The sequence below is a fragment of the Sturnira hondurensis genome, unplaced genomic scaffold, assembly GCF_014824575.4.
Source record: "Sturnira hondurensis isolate 20B ecotype Veracruz unplaced genomic scaffold, ASM1482457v3 Scaffold0016462, whole genome shotgun sequence".
NCBI lineage: Eukaryota > Metazoa > Chordata > Mammalia > Chiroptera > Phyllostomidae > Sturnira > Sturnira hondurensis.
Genome location: NW_028089093.1, coordinates 1,195,140 through 1,207,236, shown reverse-complemented (window position 1 = coordinate 1,207,236; position 12,097 = coordinate 1,195,140). Strand labels below are relative to the sequence as shown.

General features: G+C 39.0%; 1 pseudogene; it reads left to right on the top strand.

Moving 5' to 3' along the window:
* Positions 1–204: 204 nt before the first annotated feature.
* Positions 205–11,889, top strand: LOC119000924 (fatty acid-binding protein 5-like; annotated as a pseudogene).
* Positions 11,890–12,097: the final 208 nt, after the last annotated feature.

Here is a 12,097-nt window from a genome sequence, read left to right as displayed (position 1 = left end):
AAGCTATAATTGCTAACATAAAAGTATAAAATTCACTGGTAAAAATAAATATTTAGTCAAACTCAGCATACTCTAATACTGCAATGGTAGTATATAAATCACTTTGAACTCTAGCCTATAGGTTAAAATATAAAAGTGATAAAATGACTATAGCTACAATATTTTGTTAATGGATATATAATATAAAAAGATAGAAATTGGCCACTCTCCTAGCACAGGACTCCTCTTCTCCAGTTTCCCCCAGGCCTCCAATGCCTACCATGGCCACCATTCAGCAACTGGTAGGAAGATGGCGCTTAGTGGAGAGCAAAGGCTTTGATGAGCACGTGAAGGAACCACGTATGGGAACCGGCTCTGCGCGAAATGGGTGTCCCGGCCAAACCAGACTGTATCATTACTTTTGAGAGCAAAACCCTCACTGTAAAAAATGAGAGCATATTGAAAACAGCACAGTTCTCATGTAACCTAGGACAGAAATTTTAGGAAACTACAGCTAATGGCAGAAAAACTCAGACCATCTGCAACTTTGTAAGTGGCGCATTGGTTCAACATCAAGAATGGGATGGGAAGAAAAGCACTTCCAGGAGAAAACTGGAAGGTGGGAAAATGTTGGTGGAATGCATCATGAACAGTGTCACCTGTACTCAGATATATATAAAAAAGTTGAAAAAAAAAGTTGAGCAAAAATTCCATCATCCTTCTGGACAGGAGTTAGCTGTCAGGTTAAACAAGCTCAGTTCAAGAAGGAAATCTCCCCATGCTTCCCCCCCCTGCCATTACTGTTCTGTTATCTTCATCACAAACATTTTACATAACTATTTCCAAGTGTGAGTTTAATTAGAACCAACCCTTTGTTAGTAAATAAATGTCTTTATGCTACAAAATAAAAATAAAAATAAAAAGAGAGAAATTCAACAACATAAAATGGAGAAGGCTGAATATGTAGATATGCAGAACTTTTTATGCAATTGAAGTTAAGTTGTTATCAGCTTAAATAGACTGTTATAACTATAACATGTATCATGAAAGCCTCATGCCACTCAGAAAGTAAATAAATATAATCAAAACACAAATGATAAAGAGAAAAGAAGCAAAGAATACCACTACAAAAAAAAGAAAAACATTAATTCACATAGTAAAACAACAAGAAAGGAAGAAAGTAACTACAAAACAATAAAGAGCTAATATCAAAATGGTGCTAGTAAACCCTTGCCTAGCAATTGTTATTATAAACATAAATGGTTAAATTCTTCAATAAAAGACACAGAGTGACTAAATGATTTTTAAAAAGAAGAAGAAGACCCAACTATATGCTGCTTACAAGAGACCCACTTAAGCTTTAGTGACACTCATAGGCTATAAGTCAATGGATGAAAAAAAATATTCCATACAAATGAAACCAAAAGCAGGAGCAGCTTTACTTGTATGAGACAAAACGAACTCTAAGTCAAAAACTGTAATAAGAAATAAAGAAAGTCATTATGTAATAACAAAGGGTCAATTTATTAAGAGAATGTAACAATTTAAAATATAAATACACCCAATAGTGGAGCATCTAAATATATTAAATAACAATTATTAAGATATCAAAGGCAAGAATAAACAGGAATGAAATAATAACGGGAATTCAGAACTTCACTCTCAGCAATGGACAGCTAGATCACCCAGACAGAAAAGCAATACAGAAATATTACATTTGAACTACACTTTAGATCAAATGGACCAAACAGACATCTATACAACATTCCATCCAACAGTAGAAAATATACATTATTCTCAAGCACATATGGAACATTCTTTAGCATAGATCATATGTTTGATCATAAAACACGTTTTTATAAATTTAAGAAGATTAAAATTATATCAAGGATTTTTGCTGATCCTGATGGAACTAGAAATCAATAAAAGAAGGGAAATTTTTTAAATTCATAAATATGTGGAAATTAAACAGCACACTTCTGAATAATAAATAGGTAAAATAAAAAATCAAAAGGAAATAAAAATAGTCTTCAGACAAATGAAAATGGAAACACAACATATGAAAACTTACGGGATGCTGCAAAGCAGTTTTAAAAGGGAAGTTTATCACACACACACAAAAAAACATTTATTTTTTAAAAAAATCTCAAATAAACAACCTAACCTTCCACCTCAAGGAACTAGAAAAAAAACTGAGCCCAAAGTTAGCAGAAGAAAGAAAATAAAGATTAGGGCAAAATAAATAAAAATAGAAAGATAATAGAAAAAATTAATGAAATGAAGAGTTGGTTTTCTAAAGAGATAAAACTGACAAACTTATATTTGGACTAAAAGAAGTGTTGAATCAAATTAATAAAATTATAAACAAAAGAGATATTACATCTGATACCACAGAAATACAATGGATCATAAGAAACTACTATTAAAAAGTATCTACCAGCAAATTAGACAACTTAGAAAAAATGAATAAATTCCTAGAAACATAAAACTTATCAAGACTGAATCATGAAGTAATAGAAAATCTGAATAGACCAATACTAAGGAAGCAAGTTGAATAAACAATGAAAGTTTTCCCAACAACTAAAAGTTCAGGACCAGATGGCTTCTCTGGTGAACTCTACCAAACATTGATAGAAGAATTGCTAACAAGCCTTCTCAAACTCTTCCAAAAAATTAAAAAGAAAGAAACACTTCCAAACTCATCTTTTGAGACTAGCATTACCCTGATACTGAAGCCAGATAAGAAAACTATAAAAGAAGAAAATTACAGGCTGTATATACAAACTCAGATATACATATACTTACTATTAAATTGGGAAAATATGGTCTAGAATTATTAGACCACAAAATTATTGTGTGGGTGGACAATTGTATAGCAAGTCCCTCTCTTGGCCCAGTATCAGTGAGATAGGTAGAAAAACTAAAGCATTTTGAGATCTGAGATACAATATATTAGTTTGGGGGGAAAAGGCAAAGATAGTACTAAATTTTTACCATTCCTGGAAACCGAGTCATAAAAAGATAATGTTTCCCACTAGAAAAATTAGATAATTGGTGGTTGCATTCCTGACCAAATATTCAGAAGCAAGGAAACCATAAATATGAATGATAACATGTCTTAACCATCAACTATAAACTCTCAAATTCTTTAAAATACTAGGCTAATGCTTCAATCCCCAGGGGGGAAAATCGGTTGAAATGTATGTTTTGCCCTAAACAAGAAAACTTGCTATTCAAAAACAACAGTACAGAATAGATCAATAGATCAATAAATACTTGTTATGTAAGGCATTATGATTGGTGCTGAAGGGAATTCAAAGATGATTCCTACCCTGGAGGAGATCACCATCACCTCAGGCACATTTACATAAGTATACTGCAATGCAATATAGAAAGGGATTAGTACCAGAAGAAAGATGAAAGTAACAGCCAAATTTATTGAGCGCTTACTATATGCCTGGCACTATTCAGATTGCTTTATCTGGGTGAATTCATTTAATACTCAAATAAATTTGCAAAGTAGGTGCTGATATTAGCTTCTCTTTACAGATGAGAAAATGGAAGGGGAGTGGTTAGATCACACAACTCAGATGTGGTTGAGGCCAGGTGAACCCCACCCAGTATGGCTCCAGAACCCACATTCTTAGAATGATCCTCTACAACCTTTCAGAAGAAAAGAACTATATGAACCAACCGCTGAACAGATCTATTTGTAATCTATCAATATAAATTTACTTTTGGCTGATAGAGAATCTGAGAAGGCTTTCTGAAACTGTTGGAATTTGTTAGACTTAAAAGAAGATGGAGCTTTGAACTTGCAGAATCATGGCCTGAGGGGGAAGGGGGCGGGGGGCAGGGGGCAGGGGACATTCCCAGTGAAGAAAACAGTACCAAGTCTGGGAGATGGCAAATTGTGAAGCACAGGGCAAACATTTTACTCAAAATTCTCTTACTGATCTTCATTCGGAGAAGAGCACATTCCAAAGAAGGCCTTCGACTCCTCCCTGCCTTGTATCCTCAAAATTGGTGATGGGCATTCCCATCAACCTAATGCCTAAGAGAAATCAGAACGTAACCTGAGATTTCCCTTTCCCATCCCAGTCAGCCATGGTCACCAGCTACATGCATCCCAAACCCTCTCCCTCCCCCTCCTCTCCATTCCCACTACTGCTGCCTCAGTTCAAGGTCTGTAACTCCCCACCTACACCATGAAGTAGCCTCCTAACTTGAGTCCCTGTCTTTAGTGTCAACACCCTTCAAGCTAGTCCCCGCATCGGTACCAGGTATGTTTCTGAAACACCATCTGGTCGAACAGCTTCGCCACCTATAGGATAAATCCAAACTGGTTTTGAGGCAGTCCACTTGTGATCTAGCCCCTGTCTAGACACATCTTCCATTTCGCCATAAGTAGCCTGTCCTCCAGCCACACTGAACTACTCGGTCTCTCAAGGTAAGGTGCTCTCTACACACAGCTTTATACCTTAAAAAACCCTTCCCCATTCACCCCTCCAACCCTCAACCTCTAAATCTATCCCGAGAACTCCTGTTCAGGTGATTTAGCCTGCATTCATCCTCTGGAAGTTTTCAGTGACCACACAATGCCAGCTAGGCACTTTTTCTGGGTTCCCATAGCCTCTTATTTGAGCCTCTATTTCCTATATCATATCATAATTGTTTTTATATGTTTCATTGCTCATCAGACTGTAAAATTTCTACAGGCAGGGGTTTTGAGACTCCTTAGCTGTGTTTCCCAGTGCTCACCCCATGTTTGATAAGTGAGTGAATGATTTATTGGAATTCTGGGATCACACGCACACACCCAGCTCCAGCCTGTCTTAACCACCTTCTGCGTTGATGGAAGACTCATTACTTTCTCCACTGGCTCTCTTCTTCAATCAAATTAAGATAGCAACATAATTACATATTATTATCCTTCCTAATATCTTTGTGCTATTTTTAAAACTGCATGGTAGAGAAGCTAGTTTAAAAACTGGTTAATCCAGGTTGAAGAAAGAGATTTATACATTTCATTTAAATCCAAGGTGTGTCAACCCCTCAAGAACTGACAATGACGTCTTCATCTCACAGGAAGGGTCACAGTTGTAATGTAAAATGATTTAACACACAGATTCTGTTTGTAAACTGGCAGTATAAATTTATACATTGATTTTTTAAATATTTTATCATTCTAGTTACTTTCATCTTTCCACTGATTTTCCTACAGAATGAGCTATTTTTTTCTTTTCTTCTTCCCTGAATAACTTAAGCCCAATTTACCCACACTCAGCTGAGCAGTGGCAAAGCTTTCTTTCCCTCTTTGTTTGAAATTTGGGGTTGCATTTTCTTCTCGGCTGAAAACCCCATAGCTTCCTGGGACTCCTCTAACCCCCAACACTTGGGTCCTGCTCCTCATCTTGCTCCCAAGACAAGTGATAGGTCCTGCTGTGGGACTCTTAGTGGTGGTTTAGTACTAATGAAACTACTTACTAGTAACAGCAAACATTGTAGTAATATGGGGAGAGATCCCCCCAAATGGAATTCATGTATTTAAAAAATGTGTATCTATTCTTAGATGTTTAAACTTCAGTCACTTTCAAAGTATTCTCCATCTGATTCAATACATATATCAAGCTATTTTTTCCATTGCTCAAAACAGTTTCTTAACTCATCAGTTTTAATGCCTTTTAATGTTTCTGCCATATTCTGTCTCACTTCTTCCACATCGGCAAAACATTTCCCTTTGAGGACTTTTTCATCCAGGAAACAAAAGCAAAAAAAATATGTTGCTTGAGATGAGATCAGGCAACAGGAGAGGGTGGAGCACAGGGTTCATGCCATTTTTGGTCAAAAACTGCTTAACACTCAGCACAGTGTGGGCAGGTGCACTGGTAAATCTGCCATCATGAAATGGGCAAATACATTGAAAGCGTTCAAAAAAATTCACTGAAGCCAAATGCAGCCTCTCACAACCAGGCCAACTGGCACACTGATACAGATGGGTTCCTAGAGCACTCACCTAGTGGAGAAAGCCTGTGCTATACAATAGGCCTGCCCCCCAGAAGATAATTCTAGGATTTTTTAAATTTTGGTCTCCCCCTGTATTTTTTTAAAAATTGCCATGTTTGCAAAACTGTTAAGCACTCATCATATAGCTTATCACTATTAAATTCTCATCAAACTCCTATGAAAGCTAGGAAAAGAACTCAGACTGAAACCCATGGCTTTCTGATTGCAGAGTAAAGAAACAGCTCCCTAGTAGGGCTTGTAAAAACAAATGTAAGAAGTCGTACCTCCCCTCCCCTACCTGATTACCAGCTCTCCGGTCCCTCTTGTCTTCTCAGCACCCATCTCCCTCTTGGAACATAGAGTCAAAAAACTATTACTCTAGTTGCTACCCTCTTTCCTCTGTACCTCTACCTTTTCACTTTGCCAGGAGCTCCTGATTCCAATCACCTTGTCTTCTGACCCTCTTTTCAAATCTTTGGTTCCCAATCCCTCGTATATCTCTTCCAAATGAAGTCATTAAAACAACTGCTTTCATCATTATGTGAAACAAACACACACACACACACACACACATATTTTGAACATGAAACTAGGCAGAGTCTCAGTTTAAGGGGTGTTTCTTGAAGTGAAATAGGTTTACCTATATGAAAAATATAGGCTAGACTCATGTCCCAATGAATTGTCAATGCTAAAGCAATGTGGCCTTTACAACCTCAATACTTGGGTTTAGAACTAAACTTGAAACCAACTCACAGTCTCCAGTGCCACCTGGCCCTACTCCCCAACCTACCAGAGTGACACCTTCATCCCTCGCATTTCAGTGAGCTCAACACTCCAGAGAGATTTAAAATAGTTCTTTTTCTCAAAAAGGTAGACATCCTCACCTCTCCATCCTCTTTATGAGCTGATGGGCATACCTGGTGGCCTCACCTGAAATAAAGATAGCACTTTCAGCCTGTCTGGTCCCTTCATGCAGGTTTCTCAGAGACATCCAGACTGACCACAGGCTGTCTGCCCTCAGCTGCCCAGAGTTGGTACCTTGTCAATGTATAAATTAAGAATCATGAAGGACAATGCAAATTAGAATTGTCTCTCTCTTCCATCTTTTCTTCTCCCTGACTTCTATATTCTCTGATTATCACAGTAAATTAATATATTCACTCTTCATTCAAGTTCTAAAATATTATGTCTGAAATACCGCTGGATGCATTTTGAAGTTCCAACTATGTGCCAGGCACTAACCAAGGCACTGGATTCACTGTGATGAAGAAAACAAAGGTCATCCCTAATTTCACAGAGTTTATATTCTGGTGGATGAAACAGATAATGAGCAAGAAAACAACTGCATGCACAAAACCTCAGATGAACACTACAAAGATAGTAAAGCACAGTAATGGCATTCAGAGTCACCAAAAAGTTAAGTGCAGCCACCTTAGGCCAGGGGAGAAGTTTTTGAGGAAGCTCCAGTGATTCCTCCCACCTAAGCCAACTCGGTCAAAGATGCTTGTTTACCTGATAATCATATCCTGGTTATAATCCCCTTTGGGGAAAGGCTTATGCCAAAGTACAATGACACACAGATGCTTTGTAAGTGACTGTTGCCTAATAAATTTTCTTCTTATGAGCCTGTTAACTAGAAAAGCAATTGGGCTGCTCCAAGAACTCTCAGATAGCTGCACAAGAAATTTACTCCTCAGCAAAGATTTACCCAAAGTATCAGAGACCACCTGACAATGTGTTTTACTTTCTCTCCCCCTATCCCTGGGGTGTTATCTGTTGACATCCAACATCTGTTGTTCATTTTTGAACACTGATCCCTGTGGTGCGTCCTTTGGGTGATCAAGCTTACTCGAAAGCTGGCTATAAAATATTCAAGAAGATTGGGACTCTCCTATTTTTCCATTGACATTTTTATCCCTCCTTTGATTTCAACTTTATTTCATTTTTTCTTTTCTTCCCTTTCCATGGTTTCACTTCCTTTTTCAGGCCTTTTCCTTCCACCTCCACATGCCACCCAGCCTTGGCCACGTGCTTTCAAACTTACAAAACTCACAGAATTAGAGCAGTATTTTAGGAACAAAAGGCCATGTCCTAGCATTCTTTTATTCGCAAATGAAAAAAAATTGAAGGTCAAATCTATTTTCCTGGGCAAGGAATGGTCTGTTTAGGGTTTATCAAACGTTGTATTCCAGAGGCCGGTTGTGAGACCCTCAGTGTTAGGCACCCCTCCTTCATCAGTGCCCTTGGAATCCAAGCGAAGGATAATAAAAATAATTATGCTTGTATTTATACATGTCCAATACTCCTCATTCCAAAACATAAAAACAACTTTCAGACAAATTAAACTCTACAACCACTTTTTCACACAGGTAAATATTATGATGAATAAGTAGCAGCAAGAGTATGTTAATCTGCCAAGGACACTGTAAATGCTGTGCTAAAACTGAAATAAAATGTTAAAAACACTGAAATGAAAATGTCTCCTTCTACTATACATTCCCTCTTACTGCTTCTAACAGCCCCCACCTATCCTCCAGTTTGCTCTGAAGTGGCTTAACTGTGACCCGACAGGCTCTTCAGGTCCTTTCAGTGATGAAGTGGTGAGACTGTGAACCAATGTGCTAAAAGTCTGCCACAAAATGCTTTCACTGAGCAATACAGTTTGTTTGCTATTTTCATCTTTCCAAATGTTACAGAAGTTTTCTGTGTTCACCAACCCCAAAACACTGGCCTTGAAATTGGCAGGTAATTATGAAATACTTTATAAGAATAAAATCATAGGATAACAGTGAAGGTGTTCCTTCCCTGAATCTTTCTCCATGCTCATGAGTTCGTTCATATTTTCTGAAACTCTGAGAATTCCAGGAGAAACCTTTCACCTATGCCAAGTTCTCAAAAGGTAACTTGTTCTTCACCTCGGGGGCATTTCTTTAACCCATAGGGTGCATAATAAAACTATTTCTAAATCTTCAAAATCTCTGTTCTTATGACCAATAAATCAAAAGCCATGTGCTACCTAGTGTCTCTCCCTAGGACATCTCTATCAGAATCCCACTTGCTCTACAATCTCCTACATATTGGTCAGCTCAGGGATTCCGTGTACGGGAGGTGGGCTGGACTGAGCTACATAGGCCCATTTACATTCTAGCTCCACTCGTTTCGATCCTGGTCACCTTGGTCAAAATCAAATCTCCTCTCATTCCCTATCTGTAAAGGAAGAACTTTGACTCCATCTCTCCCTTCCTTTCCTGCTCTAAAACTATACTTGATTCATTTCTTGTAAGTCACCACTGGGAAGCAGCAGGCAGATGACAGGGTAAGTGAGCCATCCCATGTGTGACCTAGTCCCACTTTCGCAGCACATGGACCCACCAGTCCTCTTCAAAGAAATTGACACAATAGGGAAATTCACATCTGGTGGGTGTTAAAAGATAAAATGAGGCATATTAAAATTTTTAAGAGTTCATTTGAGCAAAAATCAATTGGAATCGAGCTGTGACAACCCTGAAGTAGTTAGGGGCATTCTACCAACAGGAGCTAGAAGAAAGACATAGAGAAAATGTCCAGAAGCAAATAAAGGAAATTATTTGATGGGCTATAGCTTAAAACCTAGTTGACTGTCTGTAATTAGTAGTCCATAGAATTTTGATTTGAGAACCCTGAGGCACTTCCGGGCTTACACCCTCTACGAATTCCATAAAAATGGGTTCATGAACCAAGGAGAACAAGGTAAGATTCTCAGGCGGCCAGAGCAAGGGGTTTCCAGTTGTGTGCGCATGAAGCCTGTTCCTGAAACACTTTCCAGCAGCCCAGCTTCTGATGAAGTGCCACCTCCAGGACAGTTTGAGTGGCGCTCCATTCTCGTTTCCTCCTTCATGTGGAAAACCTATGTTTCTGATTATTTCCCCAAATTTGGCATAAACTAAGAGTGACTAATACACTGCAAAGGAGCTCTGTGTTGGGCAGTCACACCCCTGCAGCCCTTCAGATCCTGAGTGGTAACCCCAGGAAAGGGTCCTGCACTCTGGCTCCCACCCTCCACGCAGCCTCTCTGCGGAGCAGTGGCCACAGGCCAGCTCACCAAGGCCTCCACAACTGAGCCTCCTGTCCCCACACCAGACTTTTAAGCTGTCCTCTCTTTTTGCAATGCCTCCCATCTTTCACAGGTTCCATTAGCATTGTAGAAGCCTCCTCCCAGATTATTCATCAAGATGTGAAATTAGATAAAACCTAATCCGCAGTCCTTCAGCTACGAAGGCTCAAAGCCAGGCTCATTAAACATATCTGTCAACGATGGATTACACCAGCCTGAGGCTCCAAATTGATTGGAAGGCAGGGGGAGAGGGGCAAAGCATTTGGTTGCACAATATAGTCAGGAGAAGGTGTAAGGTGTGGGCAATTAAATCTGTTTAAAGATAACTATAAGCTACATCATTTCATAGATTCTTTTCTCTAGTTGTTGTTAAAGGCAGCCAAAGAGATGGAGAAACAGATGTAAAGCCGGGAAACAATAATTTGTGTACCGTGTGTGAAAAGCTTAAAATCATCACGAATGGGAGTAGAACAATATGCCATATTAGAAGCAAACCTAGTGAATTCCTGTGTGGATTTAAACACTGTTTCCTTGTGTCAAAAGAAGAAAAAAATACTGAATTCTGTTCAAGTGCTTAAAGTCACATTTCACTAAGGTTCTTATCTATCATCCTGTCATTAGCATCCTCAGCACCATCTCCATCACGATATACTTTGTATTTACATTGCACTTTTCAAGTTCAAAGCACAAAGCAGACACATCAGGCAATTCATCAACTTGAGGGATCTGTGTTGGGAAGAATGCTTTCCCAGCACACACACTCCTGACAAGTCATTGGAGGAGCCAAGCGGCAGGAGTGTTCCTGGCCTACAATCTGATGTCCTCTGTTGGCATTTTGTCAGATTTCAAATATACATTTTCACCTACCAAACTGACGGCCCTATTTTCTGGATCAAAGGAAAAACGATTTTGCTGATCTTTTAGCACTAAAAATCACCCCTCTTCATCTGGGCATTTCTGAGTAGTAGTCACATCTTACACACATCTAAAAGAGGGCGGCGGGGAAGGATGGAGGAAGTACAATTAAATAAATAGATTAGCTGTTTTTCAATGAGAAAGTAAGCAATAGGAAAAAAGTAATTAAATCTGAGGAGATTTATAATGGGAAACAGATGTGGACGGGAAAGTGATTTGAAATTACTGAAGGGTTCCAGACATCTTCCAAGAATATGTTTCAATACATAAACATTTAACAGCACAATAGCTTGGCCAAAATTGCCCAATTTCAAAACTTCACCTGCATGCTTAAGAAAGTGTGCTTTTTATGCCTTGAGATTAAAACGGAAAAGGAGGGCTTTCCACATTTGAGCTGCTTATTAACGATTCTTTATTTATGATGGACAGTGAGACCAGGCATGTCTGTTTCGCTTTTCTGTCCCGGTCGGTTTCCCATGCCCCCGTGCTGTTCCATTTGAATTTCCAATGCAGCAGAGGGAACAGCTTCTAAAATATTAAAATCCTGTTTTCATTGACTTTCTTTACGCTTTGGGACCACATTGCTATTCAGATCAGGCTGCACAGCTTTTAACTTTTGCAAGTCTAAATTTAAAGTTAGAGCCACTTCATGGTACCCCTTAAGTGGATAGCTCTTATAACAAGGGAGAAGCAGGCTGGAAACTGCAGAGAAGCCCAACTGGGTTTTTGTTGGTTATTTTTTTTAACTTTTTACTTCTCTTTTCAGACTTTTGGAAACTGTTTCAAGCTACAAGCACACTTTAAGCAGCGGCTCATTTGGAGCAAGACACCCATCTGGGGAGAGTCTCCAAGATGCAAACATGCCAGGGGTCTCCTTTGCGTGGAAAATAGTCTGAGCCCCGTCCCATGCCCTCATTTCAGGATTTCTGTCCTTGCCCCAGTCCTGCTTTCCCTAAATATCGATTCTAATAAAACCTTTTTTAAAAATTGTGTCTAATACTTGGCCTTTATTGCTCCCTCCCTAAAGGCTGAGCAGTATAGTCTAGAAAAAGGAAGCTGACCATTCTCTTTGAGGGAATCAGGTACTAAAGCCCCAGCTCAGCT